General features: G+C 42.2%; 2 non-coding genes and 2 pseudogenes across 3 annotated transcripts; 3 read left to right on the top strand and 1 right to left on the bottom strand.

Moving 5' to 3' along the window:
- Positions 1–959: 959 nt before the first annotated feature.
- Positions 960–2167, top strand: LOC143531285 (early nodulin-like protein 8 pseudogene; annotated as a pseudogene). The gene is made up of 2 exons (XR_013134994.1): positions 960–1122; positions 1740–2167. The product of XR_013134994.1 is annotated as an early nodulin-like protein 8 pseudogene (transcript).
- An 851-nt stretch (positions 2168–3018) lies between these two features.
- Positions 3019–3092, top strand: TRNAV-AAC (transfer RNA valine (anticodon AAC)). The gene has a single exon. It is a non-coding gene; the product is annotated as a tRNA-Val (tRNA).
- A 2197-nt stretch (positions 3093–5289) lies between these two features.
- Positions 5290–5363, top strand: TRNAV-AAC (transfer RNA valine (anticodon AAC)). The gene has a single exon. It is a non-coding gene; the product is annotated as a tRNA-Val (tRNA).
- A 440-nt stretch (positions 5364–5803) lies between these two features.
- On the bottom strand, positions 5804–16308 carry LOC143531284 (protein LEAD-SENSITIVE 1-like; annotated as a pseudogene).
- Between the last annotated feature and the right edge of the window lie 1703 nt (positions 16309–18011).

Raw genomic sequence — 18011 nt, 5'->3', positions numbered from 1 at the left:
ATTTTTGGTTGAAATAAAGTCGAAAATTTCAAAATTTGTTAAGAGTGAATAAGGAGCTTAATTTAGTTATTAGATAGAAGAATATGCAATGATTTTTTGAATCCTTTTTGTATAAACGAGCCAAACCAGGCCAATCCCGAGCTTGACTAGGCACAAGCTTGACTCGTAACCTAATAAAGCTCGAGCTAGCCTGTTTCAAGTTCTATTTCTAAAGCCCGACCTCGGCTTGCTAGTAGTTTTCAAGTTTGAGCTCATATCATTTAATATTTGTTAATTAAACTACATAAATTTATAATTATTTGTTACATATATTTTAACTATAGTTATTAAATTAACTTGTTATTAGATTAACTTGTTTTTAGACTCGAGCTTAGGCTCGAGAATTTTTAAGCTCACGAGCGGCTTGACTCACTACACCCTCAAGGGAACTCTATATCGAGTGTACTTTCGAGAAAAACAAATAAATTAAAAAGAAAAGAATATTGAAATGTCGGTTAAATGAAAAATCATACATCCACATGTATTCCCATAACATATGCAAGTTTGCATTGCCTCCATGTTGAGCTGCATCCAGTCTTGTATTGCTCTGTAGACCAACTGTCCCACGTTCATTTGTTTTCTTTAAATAATTGATCATGTCTATTTTAATCATTTAATATTTTATATACACATAAATTATCTACTACAAGTCAATATTTAGTAAATTCCTTCACAGATCTACCATGACTGCACTATTCAGATCATAGATCCTTAGTTAAAAAGCCTTGTTTCCTATTGGTAACAACATGAACAACAAGACTTAAAATAATATAATGTGAGGGCATTTTAGTCTTTTTACTTATATTCTGTCTTCCTTTTGTAGATCTACACATATTTGATGCTTGTCTCCTTAAATTCTACTCTCTCTTACTAAATTTGAGTAACAGAAAGAAGAGAGAAACCGGGGAGATGGCGGTTAAGTTGCGTGTTTTATCGTGTTCTTCGTGTTGATACAAGCAAATGTGTTTGCATATCAATACCAAGTTGGAAATCTTCAAGCTTGGAATGTGCCCACCTCAGAAGATACTAAAGTTTACACAAATTGGCCCAAGAAACTCACTTTCAGAATCGGCGATTCGCTTTGTAAGTTCAAAACAATTCATGATTCAAACTAGGGAATTGAGTTTCTGGCATGATACGGGCCTAACATATAATTCACGGGTTTGGGATTAATATAAATGAGTTCTGGTGAGTTTCGGGTCTAACCCATGAACTTACTTAGCCAAATGAATATAAATGAGTTCGGGTGAGTTTCGGGTCTAACCCATGAACTTACTTAGCCAAATGGTAGTGTTCGTCTCAATCTGGCAGGTCATGGGTTGACCCGTTTAACCCATTTATTTTTTCATTTTATTTTTTAGTTGTGTTTTATATTATAAATTAAACTGGTTGGATAAATTATGACAATATTTAAAGCATAAATAAAATTGTTTATACACATTATGTTTCTTTTCAAAATTGTAATTCCGAAGTATTAATATGAAAGAAAAATAATCGATGGGTCATGTTTGTGTCACCCGTGAATATTATTGTCATGTTTGGGTTCATATGTCTGACACGATTTTTGGGTTTGTGCCAAATTTCCGAGTTTGTGTCGGGTTGGATTGCCAACCCACAAACACGACCCATTTAACACCCCTGATACAAACAAGAAAACTGTTTTGGGAAAACGTGAACTAAAAATGTGTGTAATTATGCAGTATTCTTGTACCCACCAAGCCAAGATTCAGTAATTCAAGTGACAAAAGAATCCTACAACACTTGCAACCTTAAAAATCCAATCTTGTACATGAACGACGGCAATTCTTTATTCAACATCACTTCACCGGGTGTGTTTTACTTCATGAGTGGTGAGTCGGGTCACTGCGAAAAATCCCAAAAACTTCAGATTTTCGTGTATGCAAGTGACGGGTCATTACCTCAACCACCAGCCTCCGGTCCCAGTGGTGCATTGGCTGACACTGCACCTTCGTACCCGACTGTTTTTGGCGGGATACCAACAGGACCATCGCCATCATCATCGTCGTCATTAAACGTTAAGATATCAGTTTTATTTGCTGCAGTCATTGGAGTTATGATTTGTGGTTTAGTTGGTGGCAAGATATAGGATTTAAATTTTGTGTAATGGAGTTAAAGGTTACATTACTTTTTCACAAATTGTTTAAAGGTATGCAGTGATATTATTTGTACCATATTTAAAAAGATTTTATGCTTTGGAATTTTTACTTTTTTGGAATATCAAGAAGGACAAGCAGCTGCAGCAGCAGCTTTCATGCATTATTGAATCAAATTATGAAGTATTAAAAATGGATATCAGATTATACTTTAATTTAATGCTATAGATCCATATTTCAATGTGACCAGGTCCACCATGTCCAGAGTGTTGGAGACAATAAAAGAAGGTATTATTGAGTCACTAACTTATTTTAACTCAACTTGATTTACTTATGGTATAAACTTATGACTTACCAAAAGGCAAACATGTTTGGTTCATATGAAGAAGTACTAGTTAAGTATATTAAAAAATGTTGCTATCGGGTTTTGAGAGCGTAACAAGTTGTAAACAAGTAGATTTATCTCTTAAGTGATTTTGTTAGCAGTTGATCGATTGTTATCATTTTTAATGCAATCGCACATTTACAAGAAGCAACGGTGGATTAAGAATTTTTGTTGACGGGTGCAATAAGGTATTCGGCTAAAATAAGTATTCTTCGTTTCGTTCGAGTATAGTCATATTATTCAATCCTGACTTCTGTTTTTATCAATTTGAACAAAAGTTCTTATTATAATCTTCAAAACCTTTCAAGTGTGAGTCATGTTCAGTGACCAAACACAATGGATTAAAAAGGAGTTGAACAATAATCAGTTTCCACAATGACAATTATAATCATAAGAATAAAAATGATCCTGGTTGATTAACATGCGTGACATTAGTATAACTTGCATTTATGTAATTAGTATAGTTAATTTTAAAAAGATGGTTTCGTGGTGTAGTTGGTTATCACGTCAGTCTAACACACTGAAGGTCTCTGATTCGAACTCGGGCGAAGCCATATATTTATTTATTTTTTTATTTTTCACGGTTTTCTCCCACTTAAAACACTTTGGATGCTTACTAATTTACTATTATACAAACTTTATAGCAAACTAATCTCAAACTCTCTTATTATGTCTTATGATATTGCAACTGATTCAATGTCGCTATAGCCGGTTATAGGTTGCAGGGCAGTTTTCGAGTCATACACTTTAGGGAAAGGGGTGACCGGCATGCTCTTAACTCTTTGGAGCATGGTCGAATAAGTGCATCATTTTTTTACTACGTTACTTGTATCTTGAGTTGCATAACCAAGCAGCCACCTCAGGGCAGAAGTATAAGGATTGGATGTTTATTAGGGGTTCTCTATTTTGAGCTTTTAACCTATTATATGCTGAGCACTGAGTACATGGTGAGAAGAGTGTTCTTTTGCCTAGATTGCATGAAGTTTTAAATAAGCGCTTTGAAAGGGTTGTCTAGAAACACTTTATACATGTATGTTAGGAACAAGACGGTGGGCAGCGGAAGCAACACACTAGCACAAACGATTAAACACGTAGAAACTGAAATTATAAAAGATAAACACGACACAAGAATTTTACGTGTTCGGTCCCAACGGGGACCTACATCCACTGGCTGCAACTAGGTTATTTCATTGATAATATTCAAAGATTACAATTATATGACATAGGTATAAATAGAGACGGACTATGGTTAATAACTTAGTCAACAAGAAACAATAAACGAACCTTTAATAAAATAATCAAACCCGACCTCAGTGCTCCATCTTGTCGACCCAAACCAAAAGCTCAAAAGCCTTCACAAATTGTAAAAGTGTATTGTTACAATTAGGTATACAAGTACTAATGAGGTATTTCTTGCTCCAATACCTCTAAAAATTCATGTATAACCTTTTCAAAGCACTTATTCGGAAACTTGTTGATGATTCCAGCTATAAGAACACTACTTCTCATCAAGTGTTTAGCTACCAGCTATAATGATGACCCCCCCCCCCCCCCCAATGCACATCAATTGTTATACTTCTTCATTAGTTGACTGCTTGTTAATGCAGCTCATGATGCAAGTAATGATATAAAACCATAAAATACGTTCTGTCATTGAAAAAATATGCGCCACCAAAGAGTAGGGGTGAGCAAGGTAAGGGTCGGACCCTTGAAACCCGGTTACCCGACTCTTAAAACCCTTAATTAAACCCGAATAAATAATATGGGTCGGGTAAAGGGTATTTAAATTTCACCTTAAAGGGTAAAAGGGTTTCAAGGGTCCGACTCTTTTTCAAACCCTTGACCCGTTTACTAGATAGATATACATCAAATTCATGATTAATCTAAAATTTATGAGAGGTTTGTATTTTATATATGATTCATCAAAAATTTCCAACTACTAGAAAAATAAAAATAAAAGGTCATACTACTGAATGAAAACATATATATGGAAATTACTGAATTGTTCTCTACAAGTAATTTTTGAATGTGAATATTGTTTGCATCAGTTCAAATGATTGATAAACTTTCGAAGTTAGACTTTACCATGTTATTAAATGATAAGTATAATTGTTCTAGGATTCATATATTAAAGTAATTTATGAGATATGCAACTAGTAAATGCAGAAAAATGAGATGTGATTACTGTCTTAAAGGGTAAAGGGTTAAACCCTTGAAACCCTTATTTATACTTGACCCTTTTATTGGTGAGAGGGTAGGGTCATGGGTCTACGTTTCTTCCTAAAAGGGTAAAGGGTCCGGGTAGAGTATTAGGTAAAAGGGTCGGGTCTTACCCTTTGAACAGTCCTACCAAAGAGTAATACGAAAACGATCTTCACAGAAAACGCCTTTTCAGCTAACATAATAATATATATGCATATAGCTTTTCTAAGAAAAAAAAGGATCAAACTTGATGGATACTTATTTCCTTTTTCAATTATTTATGAAGGTTTTAGAAGACAGAAAATAAGGTGATTTTAAAACTTTAAAAAGAAAATAAATATTGGTTTGATCACTTATATAAAAGCTAATAATATAAGATCCAAATCATATTATAAAGTACCCATTGATAATTCATCACAATCACCTTCAGAATCCAAAATGTTACCATCTCAAAAAAGCAAATTTTGTTTATACCCTGTAGTCATCATAAAAAGATGAGCTGAAATAAGATAGATCTATATAATAAACACAGAAAAAACAAATAACAATGGTTTCGTGGTGTAGTTGGTTATCACGTCAGTCTAACACACTGAAGGTCTCCGGTTCGAACCCGGGCGAAGCCACTATTACTTATTTTTTTGCACGTTGTGTCTTTGACTTCTCAATGTTACATCTAAAGGTCTTGTAACAAATGGCATCAATTACATGCTACATTTCCATCATGCCATTCATCTCCCACAATCCAGTATTGTAAGTTTTGACCAAACATTAACAGTACAGTTCTTTTTGTATGGCTGCATTTGTAGCAATCACGATGTATAAACCAATATACGACTGATAATGGGGTTATAGATGATGCAGTTAACATTAAGGCGAAGGATTGTTTATTCATCTATGCACAAACATAATGTATAATATTGTCAAATGTACAAAAATACTGGGGTTCTAAGTGTAGGCATCGCATACTAAATGAGTATACGTAAATGATATTATTAAAGAAGAAAAATCAAGAGACAATTACTAAAGCAACAAAGATAATTAAAAATCCGTCTTAGATAACATTTGAAACAAAATCCCAAGTCCTTAAATAACGTAAGCAATAACGTCAACTCGTGTTAAAGGCCATAAGCTTATCAGTTACATTCCTCTGGTTTCTTTATGGTCACGAGCACACAAAAACGATTCAACATGTTGCACTCTAACCTTAACAACATCATCTCGGACACCAATGTCGGTTTTATATCGGTCCCAATAATACCCCCCAACTGTGGCCGCTACTGTGAGTGGACTCATAGAGGTGCGTAACACAACTTTTCCAAACATTTGAAGAAGAACGGGCTTCCATGGAGCACTAGCGATGGAATTCACCTGACCACTGCCTCCGGTGGCGACCTTGCCATAAACCAAAAAGCCCGTCTTGCAGTACAAAGCGAAATCCTCACAGTTGTGCTTATACACATCATAGTTTCCAAATCCGGTTTCTGATTTGAGCAAATATATGGCTCGGTGGATCACATCAGAGGGCGGGCTCGATGGTTTAATGGTGCATATGCCGCCTCGAAATTTGGAAATATGCTCCCATTTAGTCACTCCATATTGATAGATGTATAGTTATCCGGTTCCAATAAAACAATTCAAACACGAGAGTGTTACTCCACTGTCTGGTTGATGAAATCCACAGGTGTAAGTGCATAAACATGAATCGACATCACAATTTTTTCCGCATTCGGGCTGTGGAAATCCAATGTCCATAGAGGTGAAACATGAAGATGGAACTTGAAGATTAGAAGACAAGTTCCATACAGGACTCGCAGTTTCTTGACCGTTCGTGAAATGAATAACCTTGTTTTCACCAACATAAATACCTGTAATGAGTATTGTATTACCATAATTGAAGATCAATTAGAAAAAAAAATCACATAAATATTAAAAAAAAAAGTAACTAGCTTTCACAGTATTTAATACATATTAGACTTTATTTAGATGCAAACAATAAACAGTTAGTTTTGAGTGTTTGGATGAGCCTATCACAATCATTTGATGATAAAATAATCTGTTTTGGAGTTGCAAATAAATAATCTGATTCTGCATACCTTATTTGCGAAATCGTCGAAACACTCATTTGATTATTTCAAATAGCATAAGCAGTTTAAACAAGTAATCCCAAACACACCCCTTAGCTCACAAGTTGTGTTTAGTTTAAAAAAAATAATAAAAAAAAAATTTTAATTGACCCGTTCTGATCATAACCCGGCCCATTTGCCACCCATACTCACAAGTCACAACTATAGTCCCAAAACAACAATACTTATATTTTCTTGAAAAATTGTATTGTAATAATTAACTATGACAGTATGACCTATCGACAGATAATAATCCAAAGATGCATTTTGACCAATGAAGAAACACTAATCGACCCCGGGCAGATTACGGATAATCTGGGGGTTAAATAGATGTTTCCCACGAGGGGTTAGATCCGGCAAAGATGGTTCTTCTGATAACCTGCAAAACAGACCGTGAGCTCGTCACTGAGAAGGGGGGGTTCCTCCTTGTGACCACCCTCCGGCGTGAGAATCAGACTAGATTGCTCTTGAATATAAATGTATATTAAGAGATTGCTAGAGCAGATATCAGGTATAAGATGTAAGATACAAGATAAGATGAGATGATCATACCATTTGGGGTATTTATAGCCGAAGGTAGGTTTCCAAGAGGGTATAGCCGGCTGAATAGTATTCCTGTTCTACCAACTGTGGCCTACGCACGTGCCATGCTGGCAGTTGGTGGGTAGGCAGCGGCTGACAGTGACCAGGCCTGCTGTGTACTATTCCTTTTCCACCAACTGCAGGCTATGCACGTGGTATGACAGGAGTTGGTGAGTAGGTAGCGGCTAATAGTGACATACAGTAGAAGAGCATGCTGCTCGCCATACTGTTGTCAATGGGCTGTCGTATCTCTGGTCAGATCTTTTGCCCATACCTCGTCAGGTACAGTACAAAAGATCTTCCAGTATCGTACGGACTGGCTCATTTGGGCGGGAGTATTCCCCCTCCCGCCTTTGTGCGGGATTGTCCCCGGCTTTGCTCATTCCTTCAGGTGACTACTGAATTATTGAGAGCTAAGTGCCTTGTGCGTGTAGCCTTGCTGCGCGGGTGGCCTTCCCTGATGGCTTGTATCCGCAGCTGCGGGAACAGGCGGAGTACTTCACCATTGGGAGGCATTTCCTGCGGGAACAGCTTGCGTACTGCGCGTAAGGACGTCACGTCTCTGAGCATGGTGGGTCCTGCGGATCCAGTTGGTTTCTGCGCAGACGTCTCTCTTCAAGGTGAGTCATGCGGGTCCAACTGGGCTCTGCTGGGACCTACCTCTTCAAGTCCCCCCAGTCCAATGTTCTTCTCATGAATGTTTAATAAAGTGAGGTGAACTTTTGGACTTTAAGCAAAGGGTTTTTGAAAAGGGTTAGTTTTAAGGTTTTCCATGGGGATTCTTCCCGCGGAAGTCCTTGTCACTTGCAGAAATTCCCGACTTTCCTGCTTGATCTTTGGGTATGATGCGGGTAGGTCTGTAACCTCCTCGCAGGTCAGGAGCGTTGAGTCCCACTTGTGTGGATTCTCCATGAGGTTTTGGTAGTTTTGAACATAGTGATCAATTATGTTAAAACCACCAATTCCATCTTGAAGCTTCAAACAATGTAGTTCTCGACGTTCCCGCTATGCGAGGATGTTATTCCCGTTTCCGCAAGCATTGCCCAGAGGATCCTTCTTGGTTTCAATTCCCTGCGGAGCGCTAGGTATGTGAAGGGTTTTGCCTTAACACTGTACCCGCACTCGTCTTACGGTTACTTTACTTCCAAGGTATTCCTGGCGTCAATTCCCTGCGGGTGCTAAGTATGTGAAGGGTTTTTCCTTAACACTGTACCCGCACCCGTCTTATAGTTACTTGATTGCCGAGGAATTCTTGGCTTTAATTCCTTGCAGGTGCTAAGTATGTGAAGGGTTTTGCCTTAACACTGTACCCGCACCTGTCTTACAGTTAATTGGTTGCCAATGTAAAGGGTATTTTCCCGCTTTTGAATTTTTTTTGAAATTTTGAAATTCGAAGAGTTCGTGAAAGGATAAGAACAGTCCAAACTATTGAAACGTCGTCCGATGGTTTCTTCTGACTGTGTCAGGACGTGCAGGAAGTTATGGCGACGTGACAGTATATGGTCATTCCAGGCGCTTTTTCAGGCGCGTGGGCGCGAATTTTCGGGCGCGTGGCCGCGAAATTACTGGCACGCGTCCTTTCAACAGCTGTTGCCAGCTTGCTTTTTGCCACGTGTCATAGTTTCATTGCACCTGCGATTTCTCTCTCTTCCGCATTAAATTCATCGCATTAATTGCGATTAGTATATAAAGGGGGAGATGGTCCTTTGTAATCCACACTTTCACTTTTCTCTTCATCTTCAAAACGATTTCCGGCGAATACTCACATTTTTAGTCGAGCATTCTCTTGAAATCGTTCTCTTTTTCATACCTGCAAGATGTCTTCTCATGATCTTGAGGCTACAGCCCAGGAGGCTGGGGTGTACGCCGATGACAAGAGTACTGCTGGCGAGTGCCAGTGTGCTCTGCCTGTCGATCTATATCAGTACATCGTCAGGAAGTTCATGCTCGAGTCTCTCGAGCCTGAGTTTCCTGAACCTCATCAGACGGTGTATGATGCCCCCAGAGGCAAGATCGGGGTATATGCTGCATTCTTTGTCTATGGGAATCTTAGGTTCCCGTTGACAAAGTTTGTGTACCGTGTCCTAGAGAGGCACAGTGTACATCTGACGGAGGTACACCCAATGGCGATCGCCAAGATTCGCCATTTTGAATGGGTGTGCCTCATTCTGGGCGTTGAGCCCCATGTCGACCGCCTAATGACCTTCTATTCCTGGAGGTGCATCCAGGGGTGGTATACTCTGATAACCCGGATCAAGGGTTTGAAGATTTGCGCAACCGAGCGCAGTCTTCGTTCGTGGAAGCGGGAGTTCTTTTTTATCTCCGCTCGCGCCATCCCCCTTGCCATGAAGTTCAAGAATGGGCAAGCACTCCCCAGCCTTCACGCCTCCAACTACCAGGAGGCGGAATGGTTCTCGAAGATATCCCGAGTCCAATCTCTGGTTTACCGCTTTGCGGAGTCCGGGATGGTGATGCTCGGGATGAGCCGGGTATGGAAGGATGCGGATGCACAAAAGATCCCGATCGTCCTCGAATACGGTTTGAACTCTGTTCCTTACGGTATGCTCTGTTTACTTTGTTTATATAGGTTTGTCTTCTAACTGTTTTGTCTTTTATTTCAGAGGGGAACGACTTGCAGTCGCTCCTGTATCCGCGGGAGGCTGATGGTCCCGCCCGGATGGGTACTCGTGCTCTAGATGAGAACGAGTTGCCCATCCTTGAACAGATGGCGGATCGGTTCGTGGAGGTCTACCCGCCAGGCCACGAGATCCTGAGCGCCAGACGGCCAGGTAAGGCGTTATTCAACCCTCGACCCCTCAATGCTGAAACCTCTGCTGGAATTCCTCTAATCTTATGTTCTGATGAGGAATCCGCATATGGTCCTCCGTTGGTGCGGAAGAAGAAGGCTGCCGGCGGGAAGGGGAAAGAGAAGGTGGCCTCCACTGCCGATCCGGTGCCTCGGTCTGACTCAGAGGCCGAGAGCGAGGAGGTGGCGGGGAACCCCGGTGGTGATAAGACCACCGCTCCGGAGGCTGCGACTGTCACCTCCGGAGAGCCCCGGATGACGACGGTGAGCGGCGCAAAGAGGCCGGCTCCATCGGGTTCGTCCCCGCCTGTCCGCACTTTTAGGCTCAAGAAATCCCGTAAGTACAAACTTCCTTTATTTTTAACTTCATAGCTTTCCATCATTAACACTTATATTCTTTGTGCAGGCGTGGATGTTGACGCATTCCAGGGTGGAGCGCAGAGGAGTACCCCTCCGCCCATGACGGTAGGCTTGGTCAGCCTACCTGAGGCGACGACCCAGGCGGCTGCGCCTGCGCCTGCTTCCGCTGGTTCAGTTGCTCACTCCGTTGAGCCGACTGTTCCAGCTGTGATGACGTCACCGCCGGCTGTCAGTGCCATTTTTACCGCATCTTTCACTGAGCCGGCGGTTACTTTTGCTGCGGATTCCGCAGCGGCGACCGCGGCGGCTTTTACCATGCCTCCTCCGTCATCGGCAACGACGGCCGATCCTTCAGGTATGCATGGGGCTTATCGCCAACCTCTGCCTCCTTCCCATCTGCCTGACCTCTTGGATGGATTTCCCTTGGGTTCAGGTGATGGGTTTGGCGGCTATCGGCCTGTTGTTGACCCTACAGGTGCGTAGGGTTCTTTTGGCCCTTTTCATATTTTTATCATCTTTTCCTAACTGCTTTATGTTTTTTGCAGTGTCGGATTCCAATGAAGTGTATGTTCCACGATGGAACATCCGCCGAGGAAAAACCCTTCGCACACCTGTAGAGTGCGTGGAGTGGGCTCGTCACGCAGCTCCCAGTGGTGTGTTGGGGGAAGCCATGGCTAGCTACCAGGAGGGTAGGCTAACCAATGAGCTTCGGGTTCTCCTGGCCCGGATGCAGCCGCGCGTCGAGCTGCTTTGTCGTGAAAACGACAAGTTAAAAGCAGCTCGCATTCAAGAAGTAGCTCAGGCGCGGGCTGTCCAGGAGGATAATAGGAGGCTCTCCGCCGCTGCTGCGGAGAAGGAGAAGGCGTTCAAGGCCCTTGAAGTTGAAGTTCAGGCCCGTCTCGAGGCCCGTTCCAAGGCTGCCCAAGCTGTTAACGAACAGCTTCGGCTGGCTAAGGAAACTGCTAGGAAAGCAACTGAAAGGGCCACCAAGGCTGAAGCTGTTGCTGAGCCTCTACGCCTCGAGAATGAGGAACTTAAAGCTAAATTAGAGGCGCTCCAACAGGCTCATGATGCCTTGGCGATGGAAGACGCGAAGAAGCTCCAAGAGATCCTGGACCAGAGGGGGGTGCTTGACCAGACTGAGCGGAAGCTAAAGGGCGTTGAAGAGGCTGCGGCTAAAGAAGTGTTGCTTGCCAACCTCAACCAAAGTGAAGCCGAACGCGCCCGTAACCAAGCTCAAGCTGCCCTCCAAGAAGCTCTGGTTGCCAAGGAATGGCTTCTTCGAAAAGCGTTGTCTCAGGTAAGCTTAACTTCATAATGTCTTTACGCTTCTTTGTGAATAGAAAAGGTTTTGATACTTGTATTTTTTCTTTTTTGTAGGTTGTGCATCGGGTCTTCACGGAGACGTCTTATGACGATGCTATGAGCGCAGCCCTCAACGCTTCTCATGAGGATGGGGAAAAGGCCGACTTCCTGCTTGGTCTAGGGTTCGTTGAGAAAGGCATCCCGCCTTCCAACTTCCCTTTATTTGATGTGGATACTGAAGCTGTATACGACCAAGCAGTGAATCAGTATGCCGCCTTCCCGCATCCGGTGGTGGAAAAGGTAAACGAAGTTGCCGCTGCTGATGATGGGCTAGCTATCCTTAAAGCTTTCCTTGAACCGCCACGCTCTACTGATGGTGCGGGTCCAAGTGGAAGTGGTCCTGAAGCATGATCCTGAAGATCCCTTTCCACCATTATAGATTTTTGTTTGTATAGCTTCTTTTGTATGCGGGTATGTACCCAGCAATCTTTGTAATAATTGAATTTTGATGGAATAAAGATTATTTGCCAATCCTTTGCCTTGTTTATTTCACGCATATTCTGATTTAACTTAGCAACTTCTTTAGTACTTAGATAATTTAACTTTTCAACGTGGTAGATAATAAGTTAAAGTTTTACGTCCTCTTTCATGATTGTGCGGATAAGACCGTCACTTGCACTTAGTAGGATGGCCAAACTTTACCTATATCTGACCTGCGTGGAAGTTTTCCTCATCTTTTCCTTTGAAATTTTCTAAGTGTTTAGAATAAGCTAACCTTTGAACGTGGTAGATAATAGGTTGAAGTTTTGCTTCCTCGTTCGTGATTGTGCGGGTAAGACCGTCACTTGCACTTAGTAGGATGGCCAAACTTTACCTATATCTGACCTGCGTGGAAGTTTTCCTCATCTTTTTGTTCGAAATTTTCTAAAGTATTTTAAGTTAACCGCTCGACGCGCGGTTGTCAATAGGTTCGGTTTCCTCTCATGATTTGTGCGGTTAGGACCGGCGCTTTCATTTAGTGGGATGACCAAAGGTTACCTATGACTGACCTGCGTGAAGGTTTACCGTTTTTTGGGTTTATGCGGGTTTTGCCGCCTTCCCCACGCAACGACTTTCCCCGTAATTATGCGGTGAAAACCGGCACATTCGTGTGGAAAGTTCATAAGTATAAATGTAAAATCATCAGCGTCGATGTTCTAAGGAGAATCATTTCCATTAGAAGTGGCTCTGGGCCTTTTCTTTACAAATTTGGAATTGATCTACATGCAAACTGTGTAATTGAGCTCCCTTCCATGTTGTTGGGATGGGAGTGCCATCGAGCCGGTATGCACCTGGTTCGGGATCTCGTTGTTTACGCAGTATGTAGTCTCCGGCATTGAAGCTGCAATTTTATTCGTGTTTTCCCCAGCTGGGGTTCTACACGCATCAGTCTGCTCAGCGTTCGTTACGCCACGAGGTGTGCGAGCGTCCCATCTCTGACAAATGCTTCGACGATGTCCTTTACATCTGTGCATTCTTCAGTGTTGTGGCCTCTTGTCCTGTGAAAGTCACAGTATTTGCTCCGATCAGCATTGTGACGATGTCGGATTATTGGAGCCTTTGGCCATGGGAGCTCCTCAGTGACGAATATCTCGGTGACGCTTTTGGTGAGTGGCGTCCATCTGGAGTTCTGGTTCGACTGTATGTTATCCCTTCCGCCTAAGCGATGTTGCAAGCCGGATGTGTCAAAGTTTACCCTTGACTGCCAAATGCCAAGCTTCCGCTTTTTGTTTAGTCGGGCGGTAAGGACGTTGTCTTATCTTGTTTTCTGGGTGTAGAGGTTTGTGCCCTGGGGGAGATCTCTACCCAGTTGTTTCTCCGCTTCCGCAAAGCGTTTAGCTGCTGTCATGATGGCATCCCATGTGGATGGCATGCCATCTTTACCCGTTAAGGTGCGGATGAGCTCTGGGTCGTTTGCGCCCTGTATGAAAGCAGCGCGAACAAGATCTTCGCTAATATTACCCAGACTTAGCTTCTTTGAGTTGAAGCGAGTGATGAAGTCTGGCAAAGATTCATCTTCCTCTCGAATGCATTTGAGGATTGTCCATTGCTCTTCGGTATACTTTCTTTGTTGGCTGAAGTGTTGGCTAAATTTTTGCTGGAAGTCTTCCCAATCGTAGATGTGGTGGACCGGTAGACGATCGAACCACGCTCTAGCTGCCCCAATAAGCGTCATTTGGAACATGTAACACCACGTAGGTTCCGTCCAACTACTGACGGTTGCCCCCGCTATGAACCTGTTCAAATGATCGTCAGGATCAGATATACCATCGTAAGTGCCGATGTTGGACATCTGTTTGGCACTTTTCGGGACGATTGCTTCCGCAATGTCCCTTGCAAATTTGGACGTTCCCGCCTTTGCAGCAGTTGGTGTAAATGTTTTGGAGAAGTCACGTGGGTTTCCCCCTGCATTTTTTGGTTTGAAGGTTTCTCCAAAACGCCTTCTCGGTTGGTAGTCCGTTTCCTTACGCTTCCCTTTCGCCTTATGGCGAGGGTTTACGTCGGTGTCGGATTCCTCCGAATCATCGTCCAAGTATTCTCCGAATTCCTCAGGCTGTTGGATTGAACGTAAGCGTTCATCCAACTCGGCTTGGAATTCTTTTTGACGTGCTTCCGCCCACGCTTTAACTTCATCGAGTGTTTGGCGGGGGAGCCTCGTTCGTTGTCTCTCTACTGGGTATCGGTGAATCCCAGTGAGCGATTATTTACTGCGCTTGCCCCAGCTTGGGTAACTGGGGTAGTGTTCGTAAAATTTGTGTAGTCGCCGGTATTCCCCTCAGTAGCTGGGGTTGTGGTTACCGGAGTTTCTTTAACCATCTTTCCAGAAGTTCGAAAAAACTGAAAAGAAATGAAGTTCTAGCTTTTATGCACGGATGGCGCCAATGAAGAAACACTAATCGACCCCGGGCAGATTACGGATAATCTGGGGGTTAAATAGATGTTTCCCACGAGGGGTTAGATCCGGCAAAGATGGTTCTTCTGATAACCTGCAAAACAGACCGTGAGCTCGTCACTGAGAAGGGGGGGGTTCCTCCTTGTGACCACCCTCCGGCGTGAGAATCAGACTAGATTGCTCTTGAATATAAATGTATATTAAGAGATTGCTAGAGCAGATATCAGGTATAAGATGTAAGATACAAGATAAGATGAGATGATCATACCATTTGGGGTATTTATAGCCGAAGGTAGGTTTCCAAGAGGGTATAGCCGGCTGAATAGTATTCCTGTTCTACCAACTGTGGCCTACGCACGTGCCATGCTGGCAGTTGGTGGGTAGGCAGCGGCTGACAGTGACCAGGCCTGCTGTGTACTATTCCTTTTCCACCAACTGCAGGCTATGCACGTGGTATGACAGGAGTTGGTGAGTAGGTAGCGGCTAATAGTGACATACAGTACAAGAGCATGCTGCTCGCCATACTGTTGTCAATGGGCTGTCGTATCTCTGGTCAGATCTTTTGCCCATACCTCGTCAGGTACAGTACAAAAGATCTTCCAGTATCGTACGGACTGGCTCATTTGGGCTGGAGTATTCCCCCTCCCGCCTTTGTGCGGGATTGTCCCCGGCTTTGCTCATTCCTTCAGGTGACTACTGAATTATTGAGAGCTAAGTGCCTTGTGCGTGTAGCCTTGCTGCGCGGGTGGCCTTCCCTGATGGCTTGTATCCGCAGCTGCGGGAACAGGCGGAGTACTTCACCATTGGGAGGCATTTCCTGCGGGAACAGCTTGCGTACTGCGCGTAAGGACGTCACGTCTCTGAGCATGGTGGGTCCTGCGGATCCAGTTGGTTTCTGCGCAGACGTCTCTCTTCAAGGTGAGTCCTGCGGGTCCAACTGGGCTCTGCTGGGACCTACCTCTTCATAATCCTAACTTTCATTTGTATTGCATAGAGCAATCCCGGTAGTATAATCATCATAAATTTTACACTCAGTTACATTTTATTTATACTCAATATCGCTACCACGTTTCTCCGTTCATAATCTTTAATGTGAGGGAAATCGATATAAATCTATTATGACTATGCTACCGGGACAACAAAAATGAAAGTTAGGATTATAATGGTCAACATGCAAGTATGGATTATTATCGACCGATAGGTCATATATAGGTAAGAATCAAATAATCAAATTCTTTTTCATGAATAATATGATAGCTTTGTCTGTTTGATTCCCAAATATATATAAGACGATAGAGTTGTTTATCAACGTAGAACACATGCAGAATGTATATATTGTTCTAAACGTGTGAATAAAAGTACAGACCGTGGTGGGCGTAAGTGAATGCAGTTCTCTAGGTGTAAATGTGATCGCCGGGATTTATTTCACCTGGATCAACTCGGCGAGAAAGAGAACCCATTTTTTATGATTACCTTGATTGTTTATTGGAATTTTATTCTAGGGTTTGAAACAAAGAGCAAGTGTAAATATAGACCGGCTTCTAGTTTTTTTTTTACTTTTTAACCGGGCCCAAGGCTTTAAAGTTTGGCTTGAGCGTTCTCACAAAAAACCATCACTTGACAGTCGTGGAGTCATTACAAGAGCAGATGTTTTTTACGTAACATACGGTGGGACGAAAAACCCGGGTGGGATCGGATTCGAACCGACAACCTTGTACAAAAGTGACACAGGTGAGGATCGAATTTAGGGCTCCACTGGATAACGCAAGCCTTCTACCAAACCTGAAAAATTATATATATATATTGTAATTTGTATAATGTTATTTTTATTTAAAAATGTATTTATAAATAATAATTAGGAACATGGGAAGGGTGTTACGGTGTAGGACGGGTATTATGGTTGGGGATATATAATATACACAAAGTTAACAATTGGAAGCAAGTCATTGACGTCTTCGAGGCTAGATTATCTCTATGGAAAGCGCACTCTCTAACTATTGGAGGTAGGGCCACTCTTATTAAATATGCACTCGAGAGTTTGCCGATCTACTATTACTTGCTCTTTTAAAGTGTTAGCTAAGGTCATCAAATAGTCAGAAGGAATTATGACATGGGGTTATGTGTATGTGCGTCGTACCGGGAGAAGGGTGGGGTGGGGGGATCAGCTTCACCATGTGGCTCTTCCAAAAAAGAAAGGAGGGCCTTTGGAGAATGGTGATCGAGGCTGTCGACATGCCAAGGGAGGGGTGTGGGTGGTCCCGGTTAATAAAAGCTTCACTAGAACTCGAAAAAACATCGATAGAGTGGTAAATGACTTATATCTGGCTGATGTTAGACTCCATCACTTGATTAAAGGGATGGTGGGTGATGGCAATGACATTTGTTTCTTTGGGGGGGAGTTCTCAGTTAGGTCAGCTAAGCGTACTTTTGTTTCTTCCAAAGATGTTAGTTATTTGTCATGAAATGGAGTTGGTGGGTTGTTTAGGAGGAATATTTAGGTGCACTCTCTCAGGTGTACGTACATGTGATTAGTCCTGATTCGGTGGAACACATCTTTTCAGTGTCTTGTGGCGTTATGGTGTGCATCATATTATTGTTTGGTGTAGGGTGCCCCCGATCTTCGTGTTCTCAATGAGAGATTTGTTGAAGCTTCATGAGAATGTCGGCTTGAGAAGTATTGAGCAGAAAGTGTTTCTTGTCATTGTTATCATAGATTGTTAGAGACTATGAAAAACAGGAAAAGGAAAGGAAGTCAAGATTTAAAGCATCATTGACAACAAGATTTGAGGGTTATTGTGGTTTTAAAATAGATCGAAATGTAACATCATTTCTTTGCCAAATTTTGTCTTCTTGTTCCCTCTAGTTTTTTGAGGAGGCTTCTGTGTTGTGTATTTGTTTTGTGAATAAAGTTATTAAACCAAAGTGGTTTCTTGGTGTAGTTGGTTATCAAGTCAGTCTATGTAACATACCAAAATTTGCAATAAATAATATTTTATATATTATCTCTTATGGTGGACAAGTTTACTTAAGACGGTAAATAAAATAATAATAAAAGAGGGAAAGAGAAGCAGGCTAATTAGAGAGAATTAATCATGGACTAAAAAGGAAAGATGGGCCTTAGGTCCATGAGCTTAAGGGAGTATAAATACCCCTTAAACCCTAA

This window comes from Bidens hawaiensis, unplaced genomic scaffold, assembly GCF_021521415.1.
Source record: "Bidens hawaiensis isolate Kalapana, Puna unplaced genomic scaffold, B.hawaiensis_p1.1 tig00009139_1, whole genome shotgun sequence".
Taxonomy (NCBI): Eukaryota; Viridiplantae; Streptophyta; class Magnoliopsida; order Asterales; family Asteraceae; genus Bidens; species Bidens hawaiensis.
The sequence above is the reverse complement of the archived record's forward strand: the minus strand, read 5'-3'. Positions and strand labels throughout refer to the sequence as shown.